Source organism: Pimephales promelas, chromosome 10 (assembly GCF_988280905.1).
Source record: "Pimephales promelas chromosome 10, fPimPro1.hap1.1, whole genome shotgun sequence".
NCBI lineage: Eukaryota > Metazoa > Chordata > Actinopteri > Cypriniformes > Leuciscidae > Pimephales > Pimephales promelas.
This window is the reverse complement of record NC_142778.1, coordinates 3,750,280-3,769,953: the sequence shown is the minus strand read 5'-3', so window position 1 is coordinate 3,769,953 and position 19,674 is coordinate 3,750,280. Positions and strand designations below refer to the sequence as shown.

Genomic DNA, 19,674 nt, shown 5'->3' with positions numbered 1-19,674 from the left:
TTTTTTTTTTTAACTTTAATATATTTGTGTGGTAACCGTTTTATAAAAGCAATAAGGTACTGAGGCAAATGCTGTATCGTGAATAAGTAACGTTAACGGCTGCTTACGTAGTTTATATTACAAACAATACATGTTTGACTGTGAACAAAATTGTAGTCTATTCTAGATAATGAACGACACTATATTTTATCGTTAATGTTAATATATTTTTAAGATTTTTATTTATTTATTTATTATTATTATTATTTTACATATTTAGGATCTCCGTACCCTTCAACTTCTGGAGCATGAAAAAACATCTGCCGAGCTTGAGAAACAGGTAGTCTGCTTTATGTTATGTGGGCTTTTGTCCAGCAGAGGGAGATGTAGGACTATATTATATAAGACTAACGCAGTGTCAGGCTGATATATATATTGTGGTGAGGTGAGAGAAGCAGATACGAGAGCAAATGTTTAATTCTGTATTTATGCTAATCTCCGAAGGCAGCTTGTTTAAATAACACTCAATCATTACAAAAGTGGCAGACATATGCACATGGCGGTTTATAAAATGACACTCAATAAATAAAATAATACTATATTTAATTTAACAATGCTCAGTTTGAAAGATATCAGGACTGAATCAAATGTAAATCAAGGCTATAGCTTAGTAAATTTATATATCTCAATATTTTTAAGTCATAAGGAGTGAATATTGGAAAATATCAACATAAAGGTATCATAATTCATAAAATGAACAAACACGTGTATACGAAAAGTTTCCCTGTGTATGAAGTGTTTTGAAGTGGCTCAGACCGGTATATCTGCCCTCGGGCTGCACGGCAGTTATGGGAGAGTCAGGAACCTGTCGCCAGTCCAGGATGCAGTCAGGTGTCTATCCTTAAAAAAGAAAAAAGACAGGGGACCTTACCGTTACACTGACATTAACGGATGAGTTTAGCATTCACACTGCCACTCTTCTTTTTCTATCAGCTTTTAGTAATAACTTATTAGCAGAGTAACCCTTATGAAGATACAATGAATTAACATATCTGTTCAGTCGTTTAACTCATCTATATATAGATAATTCATCTTAATTCACGTTTCTTATGAAAATAAAAATAAAACTGCATAATATAGTGTATCATAATTATGACCAACCATCAACAACAAGAACATATTGCTACATTTTTATGACCCATATCCTCCTGTAATTGCATGGATGTAACATATAATCCTGGGCAAAATTTTCCAGGAACAATAAATAACACTTTTTTCTTTTTTCATTGACGTCATTTTTGAAATATCGCAATATTACAATATAAGGATTACATCATTTCTTTTTAAATAATGAAAGAAAGCAATCGGTCAAGGCTACTTATAAATGATTTTCCTATAGGAATGTAATAGGTTGTTGTACTGCTAAGTTAACCACCTGTGACATGCCGTGTCAGTCGTGTGTGTGTGTATTAAAACAGGTTACTTCATTAGTATATTCACCTGTAAGAAGACACTTTAAGTCATAGGCAAGTCACAAATGATACAAACATCCTCAATTGTCTGCATTTTGAGCGACATTTGATTGGTTTGCATGAAAATGTGAGCTGAGATTTTGAAATCCTCTGACCATGACTGTTTATCCCGTGCTTTTATTAAAGTATACACGTCATCACGCCTGTGTTCTCCTCTATTCCCAGGTTTTGCTCCCCTGTACACATCATAAACCCAGGTTAGTTATTTCCCACCTGCCCATTTGTTTTTACCTGTTCTGAAACGAAAACTGCGTTGTAAACCTGCCTCTTATAATCCCACAAAACTTATGCAATTTCCTGCCAGATGAAAGGACACTTTAAAAACACACTTTATTGGCAAATATAGTCCCCCTCCACCCTGCCAATCTCCCTCAAACAGCCTGTGCATGCGCGTGTGGAGAGAGAATGAAAACAGGACAGTATTTGCTCTCTGGGTCTGTATCTCTGATAAATGTCACCTGTATTCTCTCGACAGGGTACATTCATCCACAATAGAGAGTTGAATGAGTGTGGTAGGGTGAAATGAGCGTGAAAGCACACACACACATACACACAGTGTGGTGTAAATGTTGACTGAGAGTGATTGTAGGATGTTTTGTCATGTGTGTGAGCTTCGGAAAACTCTTTAACTTTTGCCTGTTTGTCTTCAGGCTTTTTTTTCCCCTCCAATCTGCCAGGATCAAGAAAAAGAGAGAAACCTACGTACATGACCACCCAAACACGGAAGTAACCAGGACACACCTGGAGTCATAAACTGTGGCAAAGGGCCAAGCCTTTGGATCATATGCAGATAGAGAGGCAATATCTGAAGCACAATTCCTGGTAAATGAACAATACTACAGTAGGCTACAAAAAAGAAAGGAGCGATAAATGCAATAGTGGAAGAAAGAATGATGTGGATATGTGTAATACGGTTTACTCCCCCATCTGAAATGGTTTGCTATAGAATTGGACGCTGATTAAGGCTTTTATATTCTTATACAGTTCCAATACATGGGGCACGGCTATCATACTTTCTCATAATAATAGTTCATGAATATATGATTTTGTATCATATGATATGTGTAGTGAAAACCAACCCACATTTGTTCTGAAATACTCTATGACATAACCTGCACATCAGGTTGTTGTGTTGGCCACCTGCATCATCCCTGACCAGGATGCGGTTTGTAATCCTGAGGCTCGGAGCCGACCATTGTCAAAGTCACAGAGCGTGGAAAGATCCCACAGACAAGCTGTACACACCCGCTGCATTTATATTACACAGCCTCTGGCAGACCTCGCCCTTTCCAATACAGATTCATCCCAGCTTATCTTTACAGCGCGGTTCTCACGGGTGAGACGGCGGGTCCGCTTCAACCAGATCTTGATTAGGAGAATTAATAATTCTGATACTGAATGATTTGATGCTTAAGGTGAATTACAACACTATATTTTTTAGTCTTTGATAAGCTAGGTTGTAGTTTTTCCTCATACACCTGAATAGACTACAATAATAGAGCTGAAATAAACTGAATTGCATTAAACTGAATGGAACCTAAAGACAGTTATGATAACCCATTACCCATTAATGTTTCTCTCAATGCACTATACCAGGCATACACAAACATGATTTGGTAACACTATTGATTAGATGACACAAATATTTACTATTAACTAGGAGTTTTCCCTCAAGGCTTATTGATTATAAGTAAGGTAGTTGTGGATATGTTTGGGTATGGGGAAGGGTATGTGCTTTATAAGTACTAATAAACAGCCAATGCTAGTACAATGTATGCTAATAAGAAACTATTTAATAGGGAAGATGCGTCTCCTAATCTAAAGATTTTACCTTAAAATTTAAATGATTAAAATTTGAAGTCTTAAGTCAACTGAAAAGCTTTATAAATAAACCTACATTGTTATGGAACTTAATTAAATTGACACTCGCAACTTTAAAACCTGAAGTAACATTTAACATACAATAATTAGTCAATGCATTAACTAGCAATGAGGAATACATTTGTTACAGTAGGCTATTTATACATCTTAGTTAGTAATGTTAAAAAATTTATATATATATATTTACACATACAACTGTTCATTGTTAGCTCATGTTAGCGCAGGTCCAATAAATTAATTAACATTAACTTAGACTAATAAATGCTTTAGAATAATTTTTCATTATTAGTTCATGTTAATTAATGAAACCTTATTGTAAAGTGTTACCAACTAAACTGAAGAACTTTACCAATTGTTACCAATTGAAAGCGAACAACTCAAGTGAACTATGCGCCAGAGAAATGCGCCGCCATCTTTAGAATATTGTCTTTGAACTTCCGTTTTTGCGGTCGCTCTGTATATCCCTATGGCATTTCTGTCCAGGAGAAATTAGCTTTTGAAGTGGATTTACTTAATGTAAAGTTGACGAAAGTTATCATGAGGATTGTAATATTTAAAGCAGATGTCAGTAGACCGGGAAGATTTTAAAACGAGCCGTTCATTCATAAATATAGGCAAGATCACTGTGAAAATACATACCGGAAGACAAAAGACAACGAGCGCAAAAAGGGGCGGGGCTACAAACCTAAATGATATTTAAAGGGGCAGTAAGCGATTTCTGAGAAATGTTGTTGAAAGGGGATTAGACTGAGCACCATACCCGTCAACACTCCCGTTTTTTCCCGCGTTTCTACCGTTTTTTAGCCTGATCTCCCGTAAATATGTTATATTTCCCGGGAAACTCCCGTAATTTGCATTGCCCAAACTTCTTTATGAATAATCGAACCAATATGTTTGTCTAATGTTGTTTAATGACCAGTTGCCAGATTTGATTAAATGCATTATATTCACACAATTTCAACCCGTTTGTCACCTCAACCTGGCAACCTATAACCCAGTTGCGCAGTCGCGGAAAGTTTAACCTGAAAGCGAGCCGATAGACAAGATGGCAGGTGAAGGCGGTGTCCCAGCAAAGAAACTGAAGTAGGCTACAGTTAGCGTGTTGCTTCAGGAAGAATATGGATAGCACACAACTGAAGTTATTGCATGCAGAGGCCAGACAGACTCACGGAGGCGATTGGCATCTCACAACTCGCACTTTATTCCCAAAACGAACTCGTGTACTCGTTACTTAATAAACAAAATAAGATAAAAATTAGCATCAAACAGGAATTATCCGCATACATGGGGTGTTCGCATAGACCGTAAAAGAGCTTTGCGATTGACTGTACAATTCACAGAAACAACTGGACTCCAGTCAGCGAAAAGTGGATTTGCAGTTATCATTTTGTGTCAATATGCTGAATTTAGGTGTAAAACCATACCCAGATATCTTGTATTGTTATATATATATATTAACAACTCATCAATTTAATATTTATCATTCCATATTCTGCATTATTGGATGTTTTTTTAATAAACACTGACCAAAAAAAACCTATGAAGTTTTAGGGCTGGACGATATGATGATATATATAGGCTATATATAACACTGATATAAGTGATCGCCAGGATTTAGACTATATTGTATTTATATAAAGCGTTCACATGCAAATTTGCTTTATGTTTAGGTCTATATTGCTTTTATTTCCCCGGTGTGGAAATCAGGCAAACATAAATGTCAGGCAACACGATTCCTGGCTGCATGTCAACATCCATGGATCACTGGATCTTTAGTAAGTTGTAAGGAACACTATATTGAGTCCAACATTTAGTTTAAATTGATAAAATTGTTCGTTTTAGTCGCATTTTCGCCGTTTACCCTATTAAATCCAGTCACGCAGCAGATCTTTTGCCACTCGTCAGGCTGAGGGGGGTTGTTCCGGTGGGAAAGTGACGTCAATGCATAAGAGTGCCGAAGTGATGACGTCACTTTGTAGGACAACTCGTATGCTAGCGGCGCATGGGTTCCCTCGATCGAAAAGCTATGCATTTTCCCCATAGACTTTTGGAAAATCGCAAAAAATAAGATCTGTGTTTAACAAAGGGTTGTGACCCTTACACGTTATGTCTATCAAGATAACCTTTACAAGTTAATCCAAAATGTATACATTTTGAAGCAAGTTTTTAAAAAACACAAGCAGACACAATAAACTTAAAAAAAACAGAAGCAGGTTATAACTGTCTGTTCTATGTCATAGATCAAAACGTGAAAATATTTAGAGGCGTTGTTCACCACAGACCTTATTTCAGGCGATTTAGCAAAAACCCGTTCAAAAATCCCATAGACTTTAGAGCGAGGGAACCGGGAGAGCTAAAATGCTAACTCACTTCCGTGTTTTGGCCTACAGAGTGACGTCGTAACAGTTCAACAAGGAGCGCACAGCTCTTAAAGGGGCCACACACCTTATTTGCACTTACCCCACCCCCCAATTGACAAATCTCCTGGATTTTGAAAACCAAACGTTGACAGGTATGCCGAGCACCAAAACACATTAGAATCAGCATAAGGGGAAGGCCCTCCTAACTGTATCTGCTTTGTATATGCAGGTGACCCCAGTATGATTGGGTGAAAGAAACCGAGGGAGTAAGACGGCGTTTGTTCACCTGGGTGAAGGCTGGAAGGGAGGGTATGCTGGGGTGTAGGAGGATTGGTTAATGGGGGTTTGAAGGTGCAGAGTGGCATAAGTAACTCATTACCTCGCCTGGTCGAACAATGTGTGGGAAGAGGTGGACCAGGTTATTGATCCGATCTTCAGTGTGTGGCCCACTCCATGACACAGAATGATAAGCCATGATTGAGCAACAGAGCTGTGCAGACTTAGAAACCCTGCAGAGTCAAATTAAAATTAAGGCTGAATGTTAAACATACAATACACACTTTTTAAAGTCAGATTTCAAAGGTGAAATGTACCTGCCACAGCCATCACGTGCATTATCAAACACATCTAGATTTCTAGTTGTGCTAAATACATGATATAGCAACAGCTTTGTGTGGATTTAGGATTAACGCTATCTATAAAATTAGCCAAATTAGCAAGACATTTTATTTCAAAAATGCTCAAAATGTGAGAGCAAAAGCCTTGTTGTCAAGGCATGGTGCTTTCCTGACCCCATTCTCTCCAGTCAATCCCTGCCATTCATTGAACTATCTTTGATTTTGCTGTCATACATTTATATACACTTGTGGATAGTGTTGGTAGACAAATATATATATATATATATATATATATATATATAAATACATTTAAAATACATTTTTAGACAAATGTTTATTTATTTTAAAGACCAAAAAGACATGGTTTTGCTGTGATTCAGGTATTCACAGTTAGATAAAGTAAAGTAAAGTAAATGATAATTTAAATAACAAAAATGACAAGTGATTTTTCTGGGATGCATGTTCATTGTTGGACAATGTTAGTTGACAAGTAAAAATAGACAAAGTCATTCATTCATAAACGTATTAATTTAATGAGTCCACAGGGCCAAAAGTGCCTTTAGTTGAGACACCCTTTAATGAATGTTTTATATTCTTAATTATTTTGTTGTGCAGTAACTGTTTCGTAAAAGGTGCTCGAGGTAGTTCTAATGGCTCAGTGTTTTGCAGGCCTAATGTTTTACCGCTCAGCCCTCTTATCTACCTGATTGCTAAAAGGTGATGCAAAATTTTGTCATTGTTAAAATACTTCTCTAATCTCATATCCAACGGTTCTATAGTGTAAAAGGCACGTAGGAGTGTGCTGGATACCGTTATATGCTGATGAATCAAGGCTGGTCTCTTAGTAACGCCAGGTCGTTGATATCTGTTCTCTGTTGTGCGGTTGTTCTCTCTTCTCTCTTCCCCCTCTCCCCGGTCATGTCTAGTCTTATCAGCTGCTGTCCTTGGCCCCCACACCTGTAACAGAGGGCCACAACTCAGCACAGGCTACTCATTAACCAGTATTTCCTCCTGCACAACAGACACAGCTGAGTTTGAGCGCCGCACACTCACACCACCAGGCCATCGGTCTGGGCCGCTGCCTTGCAGAGGTCATGGCTTTCGGCTCGTGGTCAACCAAAACAACACAATCTCTTGACAACATTTTTTAATGTAATGATAAATCGTATTTGTATGATCTCATTCGTGCGCTTTCTGACGGACAAGTTTGGGGTGGACCTTCATGCTTACTGTAGCTTAATTAGAATACACACAATTCACACATATGTACAAGAAAATACTGTTTCAGTCATTTTACTTTAACATTTCTTATTTAATTCAATGTGTTAATTGCAGATTATTCGTGAAAATTGTTTTAAAGTGAATCCGACAAATATTGTTTTCGTATGCATCACATCATCCGAATTTATACGCAATTTTCACTTTGTAAAATAATTATGTTTTCTCGTGAGATCAGGTTGCCAAACCCAAAGGTCTGATACTGTTTGTGATTTTAAAAATGCGGCAACTTAAAACTGGTTGCATGTAATAATAAATTAGGCTGCTTTTAAAAAAAAGACAACAGTTGTTAATACCTTATGTTTAACAAATGCTAGCTCATAGTTAGGTGTTTAATTTAGTTGATTAAGCTCACAATCTCACTCCTGCTGCTTTGCCAATGACATGCACCAGCTTTACAGGTGATCCCGACCAGGGTTCACTACCATAGTACGATGCATCATTGGAGAAATCAACTAGCTAGTCACGACTGTTTCCTGAAACCAAATGTCGCAAAGTATCGTTCAACCACGTTGGTTTCGCACATGGTGGAGTTTCCAATTAACAATTCCAATTAACGCTATAGATTTTTTATATATAAATTACAGACATGTCATCTGAGAACTATTTCTAATTGTTCTCAGTTATTTTGCTTTATTACCAGACTCAATATTTGGCTCGTTCTTACATAGTAGAGCACGTTCGCACATGCGCACTCTTCAAAATCGGTACTCTAAAGCTTTTGACGAACTAAAAGACGTAAATTACATTTGTATGTATTATAATAAAAGGACCGGTTGTACTGAATGTCAGCTCACTTATTTTGCTCAAGATAAGGATTTATTACCTCCAAATGTCATGCAATATAGAAACTATGCCTCTAACCACAGGTCGAGAGCTGTCGTTCAAACCACACAACTTTGCGATGCTGTTTGCGAATGTTCGTTGGAACGATTGTTTCGGGAAACACCGACTCGTTGAACTATGCTGATAACGACGGAACTTGCGACCATAGTTGGCTAACGATGCTTTCGTGAAACGCACCCCTGGATGAATATTTCAGTAAATTTACATTTTTGAATTGCACTTTATTGTACAGTACATGCACTCATGTATACTTACAGTGTATTTAAGAAGGGACTGGGTAATATTAGGTAACTAATTTAGGGTACAGGGTTAGTACCTAGTTATTACCCTGTTATTGGAATTACTATAATAAGTACATAGTATGTACACGGGGAACAGGACTGTAAAATAAAGTGCCACCCATTTTTCTTTTGCCATTGTAAATGGAGACAGCCATTCACTACTGTGCCTGAAGCTGTGCTCTGCGTTTTCATTTCGGTGAACAAGGCAAATTCTGGGATGCTGTGATCTGTAAAAATACTTTTGCTGATAATTTACTCACCCCCATGTCATCCAAGATGTCCATGTCTTTCTTTCTTAAGTCGAAAAGAAATTAAGGTTTTTGATGAAAACATTCCAGGATTTTTCTCCATATAATGGACTTCAATGGGAACCAAACGGTTCAAGGTCCAAAAGACAGTTTCAGTGCAGCTTCAAAGGGCTTTAAACGATTCCAGACGATGAATAAGGGTCTTATCAAGTGAAACGATCTCTTATTTAATAAAAAAATAACAAAGTTTAAGTTTTATAAGCTCAAATGGTCGCCTTGCTCTGTTCTGTGATGAGCGTTCGTGACTCTCCTGTTCGAACTCGTTCATCAAAATGAACAAATCTTTTTCCGAGTCAATTCGTTCATTACGATCGTTGAATGAACCAAATGACTCAAAAAAAGATTTGTTCACTTTGATGAACGAGTTCGAACAGGAGAGTCACGAACGCTCATCACAGAACAGAGCAAGGCGACCATTTGAGCTTATAAAACTTAAACTTTATTTTTGTTTTTAAATTTCGCTTGATAAGACCCTTATTCATTGTCTGGAATCGTTTAAAGCCCTGTGACCAGTTTGCACTGAAACTGTCTTTTGGAACTTGAACCGTAAAGTGCATTGGACTGGATTATTGCAAAATGAAGCTCTGTGACTGACAACATTTTTTGTTGATCATGAAAATCTTCACAGATGAACAAAACTCTAAATTTTGAAGCCTAAATACAATTGTCAGAATTAAAAAGCTAAATGTAGGCTATAAATGAGGTACACCATGGTTGCATGACTTCAGCGTCACCACCATTAAAGCTTTCGGTCTTTATATTAACAACATTTTCACTGAAAGTTTGAGTTAGAATAATTTGCAAGAGCTCGATTATAAACACAACGAGGCTGTGAAAGTTTACCTGTAAAACATGACAATATCTTGATGCATTCAACCGAAAACCCATCGACTCAGGGCGATGGAAACTGCAAGCGCTGAAATGCAGGTTTTGGCCAACAAAATAATTCCAACAGTAATGTACTTTGGCATATAAGAAGGCAAGGATCTACAGAGAACGTTCACGCATAGATTACATAAGAACTGTAGAGAGCACGTCAATATCTAAACAAAGCCAAATCCTGACATTTTAGGCAGTTTAGAAACCCAAGTCGGACACTTTTAACCTTATAGACCTACACGAATGTCAAATTTTCCACATGATTTGTGTCTTATAGTTAATATTCTGTATGTTAACTAATTAACCAATGTTATCAAGATGTCAGAGTGCCTTTCATGCCATGTCTAATACCCTGGATGACGTAAGCTTCCTCATAGAGCCTTTTTTTTCTGCCTGCTTTCTTTAGTTCCTGAAGGAATGTTGCCATAGCAGTGTGTGAACGCATTGCTTTTGTTTGGGTGGAGCTCAGACGTCGTGGTCATTACGGAAAGATCCTTCATCTCACCTGCCGGGGGGTTTGTGCTCCGTCCCGGGACTTGACCAATCATTAATAAAGATGGTATGTGACTGTGTTATCAGTTGGCTTTGGGCCAGGCCTGTGAGTGGGGACTGAAAGAGTGTTATCAGTCCACAGTGGACGACACAAGCACCTCTTAACCTCTCCAACTTTCACAATAAATGCTCAAGAGAACACTTACCTGAACCAGGGGTCGCTCAATAAAATGTAGTTCACAAACCCTTATTTGCATGCTTTGCACATTGCACTTCTGAAATATATCGAAAACGTGTCATTTGTATTAGTTTAAGCTCTGCTTGTGGTGAGTCACATTTAATGGACCAAACAATCAATAGATTATCAAGAATAACATCCAAAGAAGAACAGCCTCTGTTGTTCTGTATCTGGAAACAGACACTTCAAAGGTTGGACTTCAAATCTAGAATTTAAAGGGATAGTTCACCCAAAAATCGTTTACTAACCCTCATGTCATTCCAAACCTGTATGACTTTCTTTCTTCTGTGGGAATACAACCAAAGTATTTGGAGGAATGTTTCAAATGTGTTTGGTTTTTTGTCAATGGGGTGCAATGTAAGTATTTGTGACTTTCAGTGATCCACAGCAAGAAAGTCATATATGTTGGGAATAACATGAGGATGATTATTACACAATTTGACAATTTTGTTTTGGCCCTTGTTTTTGGATGATGAAATCATAGATATCAATATAAAGGCTAGATATCTTGTCCGCGCTGCTGGCCAATGGAGGTCGACGTCTGCACCTGGCGGCCATCTTGCCACAGGCAGCTCGCTCACTCGTAACATTGTTTTAATGGTGCATGTAATTTTTAAATAACCGTAACTTGCTCAAATTTCTACCGATTTCCAAACGGTTTGGTTTGTTATAAGCCTCAGAGATGTAGTTATGACAGTGCATACTTATGAATAATAAGTGTATAAATAAATAATCATCCAGATAACTATAGCCACGTTAATAACGTTTGTAAGAAACCAAACCGTCAAGATTTCAACGAGATAAGAGTATTTGTGTTCGTGCTGATCACTCATCTAACATCAGATACCACAGATCCCACCAGAAAGCCTGCCTGTGGCAAGATGGCCGCCGGTGATGACGATAAAGACTTTGCCGTAAGACATCTAGCCTTTATATGGATGAAATGGCTGAATCATGAAGAGAGAGAGGACGATTGGTCAGTGTGGTATTTGTCCCACCCCTCCTCCACTTTGATTGGACGGCTGGGTAAAAAGTGACAGTGATGACCAGAATATATGCGGCGCGCCTTTTGAAAACAATTGAAATATGCAGGCCATACACTTTTGTGTAAATTAATTTTAATTTTTGGGTGAACTATCCCTTCAAATGGAGAGCAATTAAAAATTTAGTTTGATTTGAAACTTCCCCGGATAACAAAGCAGGTTACAATAGGCCTAGTCACACACAAGTAAAAATGAAGTCAAGTAAAAATATTTCAGCTCTTCAATGGCAATCAGCAATTGGGTTGAATTCAGATCCTTTAGTCCGCTGTAAGTCATAACCGTGTGCTGATCCTCAGCCAAACTCTCTATGTTAGCTCAGAGCTTCTCTCTTTGGTTTCACTATACCGAAACCTGCCCTGCCTCTCATCAAACACAGATCCATCACTATAGGTCATGCATCACAACTCATTCCAGCGGAGTGCCTTCATTCGTGGACCACTGAGAGGAGAACATGGTATAGTCTATGAAAGAGCTGAACACCAAGAATTGCCAAAACTCAGTCAGTCTTCATTTTGGGGGAATTTGTGTAATGCAAATGAATTTAAGGAATCTCTTTTGTACCATCTGCTTACGCCCCAGTGACGAGAATATTTAGCAGTAGGGTTAGGGAGTCATTTTTTCCATTACTTGTATGTTTTTATACAATTCACAATACAAAGCCACCTCATAACAGTTATATTTTCTTGTGAGATTAGTTTGGTTGTATGTGTATCAGTCTCGTGTAACCAGACCTTCAGTCAGATGTAGAAACGCTGGTCTCTATCGCAGCTTTCATTGGCCAAGGACCGCCCAGAGGCCATCTGACTGACATGCAAAGCAACCAATCACTGTTCGTTCTGAGCAGCATCGTGATTAGAGGCGTGGAAATGTATTATCTATGTCCCTACAATAACAGACCGACATGTAAAACTCCTGGACGTATTTTAAAGGAGTAGTTAACTTAAAAAAAAACTTTTGCTGATAATTTACTCACCCCCATGTCATCTAAGATGTCCATGTCATTCTTTCTTCAGTTGAAAAGAAATTAAGGTTTTTGATTTTTTTTTTCTCCATATAATGGACTTCATTGGGAACCAAACGGTTCAAGGTCCAAATGAGAGTTTCAGTGCAAACTGCAAACTGTTCAAAGGGCTTTAAACGATTCCAGATGATGAATAAGGCTCTTATCTAGGACCCTTCGAGTCATGACTCGAAAAAAGATTTGTTCATTTTGATGAACGAGTTCGAACAGGAGAGTCACAAACGCTCATCACAGAACAGAGCAAGGCGAGCATTTGTGCTTATAAAACTTAAACGTTTTTATTTATTTTTTAAATGAGCGATAGTTTCGCTAGATAAGACCCTTATTCATCGTCTGGTGTCGTTTAAAGCCCTTTGAAGCTGCACTGAAACTGTCTTTTGGACCTTGAACCGTTTGGTCCCCATTGAAGTCCATTATATGGAAAAAAAAATCCTGGAATGTTTTCATCAAAATCCTTAATTTCTTTTCGACTGAAGAAAGAAAGACATGGACATCTTGGATGACATGGGGGTGAGTAAATTATCAGCAATTTTTTTTTTTAAAGTGAACTACTCCTTTCACATCATTTTGATAATCCAGCATTTAGTTGATCCTGATAAGCGCTCATTGTCACAGTTGTAAGTAAACACGACAGCTTTCTTCTTCCATGAAAATAAGCGATGAGTCAGAAGCCGACACACACGTCTCCCGGAAATCCTGAACCAATCTGACGACTTTGAAACTCCTGAAGTGTTTCCAATTTTGTGTGCCTTATGCCGAGACTGGATGTGTATAAGCTTTATCTGAAATTTCAGATCATTTCGGACTAATTTCTTCAACTAAGGGCAGTTTTGGTCCTGTGGACTTTGAGAGAAGAACATAATTCCCACAATTACTAGTTTAATTAATTTGCCACAAACAATGTACATCACAGTGTATCTCACAGAAGAACTGTCTACAGCTAAACTGTCATTTCCATCACATCTCAAATTATGTATTTTGTTTAATATCATTTTGACTGATGGAAATGACATCTTTAGAATAAGATATCCACTAATTTTAGTAATTTTTTTTTTACATAATGTGTCACTATAACAGCTTGATTAGAAATGATGCACAATACAAATATTGTTCACAAGGAATTTTTATCTTTAATTTATCTGTATTTTCTCAACTTTCGAAAAACTTTATAAGGGGCAAAATAGTTTGAAGTGGTGAAAATGATCCCACAACTGAAGAAAAGTCTTAATAATAATAATAATAAAAAGATATAATATATACACATTAAGATCAAATATATGTTTAAAGGACATTTGAAGAGAAGTAAATTTAATTGATGACGAAATGAAAAAATAGACCGTTTTAATTTGACCCAGGGTTGTTTTAGTATTTTTTAATAGTTTAATTTTTTAGAATAAGTATTTTGTATTTATTTATTTTATTTAAGTATTTATTTTATTTATTTAAGTTAAAGTTTTCTTTTCCTGTTGTAATGTATTATTTTAATTTTTATTTCAGTTTTATTTTTAGTTATTTTACTACATCGATTAATCTTCAATGGCAACTAACTGAAATAAAATAATCTAAAGTATTTTTTTAATAGTTTGGTTAATTATAATGAGACGAAAACAAAAAGTTGAAATCTGTTGGCTTTGCCATATAAGGGCATGAGAAGTTTAGTCAGCGAGTCCTTCAGCTGTTACCGTCCCATCACAAAGGTGTCTGTGCTGCTGAGACTGTATGTGTGTTTGCATTTACGTGTGCTGGATTACACGGCCTCTTTCAAGACCAGTAATGAGAAGTGAGCTTACACTTACCCGACATCCCGGTATTGGCCAGGGCAGGGCTGATTCTCACAGAGGCCTCTAGTTGATCCCATTAAAAGCAATCAGCCTACTGTTTGCACAGTGGTAAAAGCTTTAAAGCTGCCCTCCTCTCTCGCTCGCCTTCCCCCTGCTCTCTCTCCGACCAGGTGCGGGTCCTTCAGTCCTCTAAAGCGCACTGCACACAATATATACTGTTGATTCGTTTTAAATGAGGAGCCTGCTAAATGAATACATTTTGATATTTGAATGAAATTAGACTTTACATTAAAATCCTATGAGAAATAGAAAACAAACGCCATATGGAAGATAAGTCACAAATACGATCTCTTTAATGTCTCAGCTGTTATTCTACACACTAATGCGTTTAAATAGAGTTTAAACAGTTTTCTCCTACAGAAAAACACCATTGGAAACTCACATATTCTCAATGATTCTCAATCATGTCTCAATGTCTGCATACACTTTACAATAAAGCTCTATTGGTTCACATTAGTTAACTATATTAGTTGGCATGAACTAATAATGACAAATCTAATTTCTTTTTATTATGGATTAGGGTTTGGTTTAGGGTTAGTTGCATGTAATTATGCGTAATTTAGGTATTGCGATGGAAGGACATTAAAATAAAGTGTTACATTTTTTATTATCTGTTAAAGTTATTTAGTTGACATAAACTAACAATGCACAGTTGTGTTTGATAAAATATCAAGTGTAAACCAGTATTTTATTAAATCACATCAATCAATCACATTTATATATATAGGACACACGTTGGCCAAAGTGCTTTCTGTAAAAAAAAAAAAAACAAAAAAAAAAAAACGTTTTTTGACAGTTTTTTCTTCTGTCAAATCAACTTAGATAATTTATGTGGTTCAGATAACATATTATTTTGAGTTTCTGATTATTAAATCAATCTCTTTCATTGTATTAACTACATTTTTCAATTTCAATGAATTTAAGTTAAGGTAACCAGGTTACTTAATTTTTTTTTAAGTTAAACCAACAATATTTTTTACAGTGTAAAGCCCAACATATCTAAGATTATGAAACAAAGTATAAAACATTTATAAAAATGAATTACAATCAAATGCGAGAGAAAAAGAGATGAGTCTTTAAATTTGATTTAAATGCATCAAGGGTGGCACAAGATCTAACATGGAGGGGTAAACTGCGCCATAAACAAGGAGATGCAAACCTTTTAATTTTAGTCGAGACTTAGGAATAGTAAGCTGAAACCTCTGTACAGATCTTAAAGGCCTAGAGGATGTATGTTGCTGAAGAAGTTCACTAATGTAACCTGGAGCCATCCCATGTACGCCCTTAAAATCAAATAATAACATCTTATACTTCATCTTAAATTTGACTGGAAGCCTGAAGGGATGATAGTACTACAGGTGTTATAACTTATACTCGCATGTTTCCTAATCAAAAGCCTATAGCAGCAGCATTATGAACCGACTGCAGACGTGAAATTGATGCATGAGAAATACCATAATAAAATAAATAGTCCAATCTGGACTTAATAAAAGCATGCATAACAACTTCCAAATCATTAAAAGACAAAAAAGGTTGCAATTTTACTGTTTACATGACAACGATGTACTAAAAATGGGAACGTTTTTCCATTGTACTTTTTCCTTTGTGCCCATGAAAACGACTAAAAAAGCTGTATTCTCCTGCCAGGCCAGTAGTTTGCGAGTTGGTAAAGAAACACAAGCGCCGGCCCTATACTGAACACGTAATACACCACTGTTCTCACAAATATGCGTTTTTGTAGTTTACATAGAGACAATAACGGTATATTGTTTTCAAAAAACCTGTTTTCAAAAGTTTGCGTTTTTCAGGCATGAATTTTATCCCGTTTTTAGTTAACAGACCCTTAATTAACCACATGCACTTTTTATAGGGTTAGGATTAGGGTTTAATAGGGTTAGTTGCATGTAATTATGCATAATTCACTACTTTTATTAGTTAGTGCATGTAACTTCTGTAACTGTTATATCAGACTGATCTCATTAAGTAGCGTGTGTATGACACACCAATTCGTATTTCCATTTTTGGTGTGCTAGTATCAACACGCAACACGCCGCTGACTTAACGTTACATTGCTGTATATATAAATATATGACTTACCTCAACCCCGTCCCTAAACCTACCCGTCACTGGGGTTAATCCCATTAATGAGTGTTCCCTTACCATCCTAGGAAAAAAAAAAGATCGCTCCCCAGATCAAAATGTAGATCTACATTTTGCTTCGTTTCGCTCAGACTTTTGACGGTGTATACTGACACGGGGAATCACTCGGGCATTGGTGTAGACATACACGCTCAAAATGCGTAGAGAAAACACGCCACTTGACTCGAAAGTGGCGTGTATGTTCACGCAAAGTCATGACGTCATGTTGGTTATATGGTAGGGGGCGCTAGTAAGCATCTTCTAAAAGGCGGTGGCTGGCAACTTTTTACAAATGGCAGGGAAAGAGTTAACGGGTAAAATGTCACCAATATCTCAGTATGAATTTCTCATTAAATTTTTCATCTTAAAACTTTACTGGACCTCAGTTCAAATTTTAGGAGAAACATCCAAGTTGATATTTAAATGACGCATTAATATGAGAACTCAATGAAGTATCCACAGTTTAGGAACTAAAGGCTCTAAAAACAGATACTGAGCAATACAATTTCCTTTGAGATGACTTGATTGGTTCATTTGTCACGATAGAGTGCCTGTCTTTTTATACGATCACATTCTACACACTCAGAAAATGTTACAAAAGTTGTGCACTGGTGCGGTATCCTTTCAAAAGGTACGTCTTTATACTTAATTTACCCCTAAACGGTGCATATTAGTCTCTTAAAGGAACATATTAGTATCTTTTGAAAGGTTACCGCCAAAGTTACAGCTTTTGTGTTTCCACCCTCATCTTCATGGTATGCATTCATATTCATACTCTTGGTTATGAAAAGCCAGCCTTTTTTTCCACCAGCACATGTTCTGCTCCTATTATTGTCTTTGTCCTCCTCATCTAATCAACTGCTCAGGTGTCAGTGAACAGAGCAAATATAGGTACAATACCTACAGCCCGACCAACCATTCCCGTTTCTCCGCTCTCTCCCCCCTCTGTTTCTTTGGAGTGGTCAGGCATTGTATTTACCTGAGCGATCTCCCTCCTCATCCCTTCTTCATTCCACTCTGGTGGCTTTAGTCCATGACCCCACCCTTCTGCTGATAAGACTGTAGAAAGACTTCAAGACTTCACTGTTTAGTCCAGTTAAGAACTCTAAAATCAACATGAAGAAAAGAAACCTGATGCTAAAACCTTGGCTCTCCATGAAATCCTGATCATTATAAGAGCAATCTTGAGTATTTGGGGGAAACTCTGGTCAAGAATGTCCAGATCATATTACACTCATTTTCACAAGATCAATCACGGGAAATTAGAAATTAAATTTGATATCTTTCCCCGCCAACGTTTTCGAAAAAAGTTGCTAGCCAGCGCATCATTTTGGTAATTTTCACAAAAGCTTTATGGCCCACAGAATATGTTGTTATATGAATATCTGAACACACAATTTATCAAAAGAAAGAATGGAGCCAATGCTTTAAAAAACTACAACAACAACATTTTATTCTAGCTTCATGTGTTCTTTTTCACTTGAATGTGATGAATGTGATAAACAAACAAATTAATTGTTTTAACAAAAAGCTAAAAAACAAAAAACTATGATAAAAACAAATGGAGTAGATCGAGTCCATCAACACCCCCAAAGCGTCACAGTCCTATAACCCAATTGATGGCGGGGAAAGAGTTAACATTTGCATAAAGAAACAATGCCTGTTTTAAGACTATTAATTTTTGCAACATTTTTATGATATTACTTTCATGAAAAGTAATCACATTAATCAATTTTCATATTTTTGTAACGCAAAAAATCTCAATCGCATTACTATAATGTGGAAAACAACAACAACAACTATATATCATTAAACCCTGTGGTGCGGTATGCATGGAGATAAAAAATGTAAAATTGTATTAGTTTTATTCAACCCGATCTCACAGGAATTCGTACGAATTTTATGAGGTGGCTAATTCGTAACAATTCGTACGACCTCACTTTTAGTACGATTTTTGCTAAATCGCACATATTTTCCGAATTGGCCAATTCGTATAAATTCGTACGAATGACCTACCCCTGACCCCACCCCTAAACCTACCCAGCTTTAGACAAATCGTACGAATTCATACAAGTGAGGTTGTATGAATTAGTATGAATTAGCCACTTTTTAATCACTCGAACGAATTGGTCGTGAGATAGCGTTGGTTTTATTTGACCGCGAGTAGCACAAGTGCGACATTTGGCAGCTAGTTAATGATGAGACTTAGACCCTAAAAAAAAAGTGTTACCGAAATATGACTGGACATGTTATCATGAGATTTACTAAATTACTGTAACACCCAACTTATACGTTGTGACATTAGATGGACCTGAGTTTATTTGTAATGATCCTAATAATGTCTGTTTACATGTATAGCTCCCTAAGGGTCTTGGCTAGTGCCCTAACTAGCACAGTGCAGGTCACTCTGGTCCCTAAGACCCTCCACCCACATGCCATATTGAGCAAACACAAGGAACAAACAGTGGGGTGTGCCTCAGATACCCCTCTCTCTCTGTCTCTGTCTCTCTCACCCTCCTCCTCCTGTCTCTCCATCTCCAGAGCACTCCGCCCAGCGCCCAGGCCATTAGCAAACACTCAGAACAAAGGGGCGGATGAATAATCGGAGGGAAATGTCAACGTTTCATCATGGCCGCCCGGCTGCGGCAGTTATCCATTAACCACACAGAGAAGTGGTGTATCGGCCAACCACCTAAACCACAGCACTACAGTCACCGAGACAGGTGGGGAGAAATGTAGTTTGTATTTCCCCATTAGGAAGGTATAAATAGAAAAAAAACAATGAGAAAAAGAATAGAAAATACACTCTCAATGACGCAACAAATTTGGGTCAAATATGGAAAACCCAAATGTTGGGTTAAAAATGTAATTTAAAATTTGAACCCAACTTTTGAACCAACCATTTGTTAATTACAATTTTAACCCAACATTTGGGTTTG

At 37.1% G+C, this 19,674-nt stretch overlaps 2 long non-coding RNA genes across 2 annotated transcripts in view; one reads left to right on the top strand and one right to left on the bottom strand.

Annotated features, from left to right (window-relative positions):
• The window catches only part of LOC148977284 (uncharacterized), a 155,620-nt gene that overhangs the window by 55,090 nt on the left and 80,856 nt on the right, over window positions 1–19,674 (top strand). The gene's annotated exons all lie outside the window — the stretch shown is intronic.
• On the bottom strand, window positions 269–14,958 carry LOC120460006 (uncharacterized). Its single transcript, XR_005617857.2, has 4 exons — window positions 14,552–14,958; window positions 7,180–7,326; window positions 6,132–6,261; window positions 269–879 (listed from the first exon to the last, which is right to left on the bottom strand). It is a non-coding gene; the product is annotated as an uncharacterized LOC120460006 (long non-coding RNA).